This window comes from Mobula hypostoma, chromosome 5 (genome assembly GCF_963921235.1).
Source record: "Mobula hypostoma chromosome 5, sMobHyp1.1, whole genome shotgun sequence".
Classification (NCBI taxonomy): Eukaryota; Metazoa; Chordata; class Chondrichthyes; order Myliobatiformes; family Myliobatidae; genus Mobula; species Mobula hypostoma.
The window spans coordinates 107,366,513-107,370,401 of NC_086101.1; positions in this window are offsets into that span (position 1 = coordinate 107,366,513).

Sequence of the window (3,889 nt, forward strand, 5' to 3'; positions counted from 1 at the left end):
TATCCTGGGCCGGATTTTCCAGTGGTAGTGGTCCTGACGATGTTCGGCTGATTGGTCCTGTTGCTTCCACAGACTTGCAGTTCTCACCACACGATTTCATATGCTATCCAGGCAAAGATCATTCCTCTCCCGGGGACGAGGTCTTTGGCGTTTCAGTAACTCTGGGCTTTTTACCGGGTGGGGAAGCTACTCCCCGTGGCCAGCCTCTTCCCTCCACAGCCAGAGTTTTAGGCAGATGGATGAAAGAAAAATCGAGTGCCATGTGGGAGGGAGGGGAGGGTTAGATTGATCCTGAGTTCGGTTAACGGGTTGGCACAACATTGTGGGCTGAATGGCCTGTACTGTATTGTACAGTTTTGTTTTAAATACAAACCTTCTGAGCACCAACCCCCCGCTCCTCCCCAAGGGCCCTCGCCGGGGTGGGACCCCCCCCTCCTCCCCACGGACCCTCGCCGGGGTGGGACCCTCCCCTCCCCTCCTCTCCACGCCATCACTGAGGTGCAGTTTCCCCCAAACCCACACTGGGGTGGGGTCTCCTGTAGACTGAGTTGAATTCCCTCCTACCCTCGCTAGGGAGGGATCTACCCATACCATGGACCCTCACTGGAGTGGGTCCACCCTTACACATGATCCTTGCTGGGGAGGGGTCTCCCCATACCCACAGACCCTCACTGGGGAGGGGCCCGTCCTTACTCACAGATTCTCACTGGGGAGGGTACTCCCCATACCCACTGATCCTCGCTAGGGTGGGGTATGTGCATTCAGTAAAGAGGGGGCAGTAACTACTTCCCATCTCTGCTCTGCTGTGGCAGGTGGGGCTGTGGACACTGTCTATGACACAGTGTGGACTGCAGCAGTTCACACCACTACCTCCTCACAGGCACCCCAGGGTGGGCAGTCAACACGTCAGCACCCCTTGATTTCAACACTGGTGCATCAGGGAAGGTGAATCACTTGACTTGGTGTTAGATTGTCCAAGGCTGCCACGTCAGAGGAAGCCCACGCAGTCACAGACAGCAGCAGGAATTGAACCCTGATTTATTTTGATTGCTGTCACTGTAAAGCATGACACAATGCTAGTGAGAGTGGGAGGTTCTCCCTGGAGTGACAGAGACCAAGGGAAACATGATGGTGGTTTTTAAAATTAGAAGAAGCATTCCCCAGGGTAGATTCGTCCAATACGAGGACATATTTTTAAAGTTAGTGGGAGGAAGTTTAAAGTTCAAAGTAAATTTATTAACAAAGTACATACATGTCACCATATACAACCCTGAGATTAATTTTCTAGTGTCCAGACCCAACAAATCCAAAATAGAGTAAGAACCATAATAGAATCTATGAAAGACCACAGCAACTTGGGCGTTCAACTTCTCTGCAAAGGATAACAAACTGCAAATACAAGAAAGAAATAGTAATAATAAATACATATTGAGAACATGAGATGAAGAGTCCTAGAAAGTGAGTCCACTGGTTGTGGTGAAGCTGAGTGAAGTTATCCCCTTTGGTTCAGGAGTCTGATGATTGAGGGGTAATAACCGTTCCTGAATTTGGTGGTGTGAGTCCTGAGGCTCCTGTACCTTCTTCCTGATGGCAGCAGCAAGAAGAGAGCATGTCCTGGATGGTGGGGGGTCCCTGATGATGGATGCTGCTGCCCAGTATAGATGTGCTCAATGGTGGGGAGGGCTTTATCGGTTACAGACTGGGCTGTATCCACTACTTTAGTAGGATTTTCCTTTCAAGGGCATTGGTAGGTGACTGGAATGGGTTACCAAGAGGCTTTTCGAACAACACAGGCATGTAAAGGGATTGGAGGGATCTGGATGATGCACAGGAGGCGGAGATTTTGTATAAATGGACATCAAGTTCAACACAATATCAAACTGTAGAACTGTAATCTTTCTATGAGATCTTCGAGAAGAATTAGGCCATTCAGCCCATCGAGTCTGCCCCACCGTCCCATCATGGCTGATTTATTTTCCCTCCCAAACTCATTTTCCTGCTGAACTCCTGCAATCTTCGGCACCCTACGAATCAAAAACCTATAAAACTCCAATTTAAAAATAAATGACTTGGCCTCTAAAGCTGACCATGACAATGTTCCACAGATTTACTACCCTCTGGCTAAAGATATCCCTCCTCATCTCTGTTCTAAATGGATATTCTTTTATTCTGAGGCTGTGCCCTCTGGTCTTAGAATCCCCCACTGCAGGAAATATCCCCCCCCCACGTCCACTCCAACTAGGCCTTCCAATGTTCGATATGTTTCAATGAGATTCCACCCCCCATTCCTCTAAACTTAGGGACAAACAACAGGAATTCTGCAGATGCCAGAAATTCAAGCAACACACATAAAAGTTGCTGGTGAACGCAGCAGGCCAGGCAGCATCTCTAGGAAGAGGTGCAGTCGACGTTTCAGGCTGAGACCCTTTGTCAGGACTAACTGAAGGAAGAATGAGTAAGGGATTTGAAAGTTGGAGGGGGAGGGGGAGATCCAAAATAATAGGAGAAGACAGGAGCAGGAGGGATGGAGCCAAGAGCTGGACAGGTGATTGGCAAAAGGGATACGAGAGGATCATGTGACAGGAGGTCCGAGAAGAAAGACGGCGCGGGGTGACCCAGAGGATGGGCAAGGGGTATATTCAGAGGGACAGAGGGAGAAAAAGGAGAGAGAGAGAAAGAATGTGTGTATAAAAATAAGTAACAGATGGGGTACGAGGGGGAGGTGGGGCCTTAGCGGAAGTTAGAGAAGTCAATGTTCATGCCATCAGGTTGGAGGCTACGCAGACGGAATATAAGGTGTTGTTCCTCCAACATGAGTGTGGCTTCATCTTTACAGTAGAGGAGGCCGTGGATAGACATGTCAGAATGGGAATGGGATGTGGAATTAAAATGTGTGGACAGGGACAAGTTTGTCTGGAGGGTGGTTGGTGTGTGGGGCAAGCCTCCAGAGGAGAGGGTAGAATAATGATTTTAAAAGACACTTGGACAGGGTAAGTTAGAGGGATATGGGACACCTCATTATTTGTTTTTTGCGCTATTTATTTATTGATAAGAGCTTTTACTGTAGGCCTTTTTCTTCTGCAGTACCCGGAGCGGCCGAGCGGCGCCGCAGTCGGGGGCGGCGGGGGGGGAAGCCTGGGATCGGGGGGGGCGTGGGGGGGCCGCGGCTGCAGTACCCGGAGCGGCCGAGCGGCGCCGCAGTCGGGAGAGCCTGGGATCGGGGGGGGGTCGTGGGGGGGGCCGCGGCTGCAGTACCAGGAGCGGCCGAGCGGCGCCGCAGTCGGGGGAGCCTGGGATCGGGGGGGGTCGTGGGGGGGCCGCGGCTGCAGTACCCGGAGCGGCCGAGCGGCGCCGCGGTCGGGGGGAGCCTGGGATCGGGGGGGGGCGTGGGGGGGCCGCGGCTGCAGTACCCGGAGCGGCCGAGCGGCGCCGCGGTCGGGGGGAGCCTGGGATCGGGGGGGGGCGTGGGCGGGCCGCGGCTGCAGTACCCGGAGCGGCCGAGCGGCGCCGCAGTCGGGGGAGCCTGGGATCGGGGGGGGTCGTGGGGGGGCCGCGGCTGCAGTACCCGGAGCGGCCGAGCGGCGCCGCAGTCGGGAGAGCCTGGGATCGGGGGGGGCGTGGGGGGGCCGCGGCTGCAGTACCAGGAGCGGCCGAGCGGCGCCGCAGTCGGGGGAGCCTGGGATCGGGGGGGGTCGTGGGGGGGCCGCGGCTGCAGTACCCGGAGCGGCCGAGCGGCGCCGCGGTCGGGGGCGGCGGTGGGGGGGAGCCTGGGATCGGGGGGGCGTGGGGGGGCCGCGGCTGCAGTACCCGGAGCGGCCGAGCGGCGCCGCGGTCGGGGGGAGCCTGGGATCGGGGGGGGCGTGGGGGGGCCGCGGCTGCAGTACCCGGA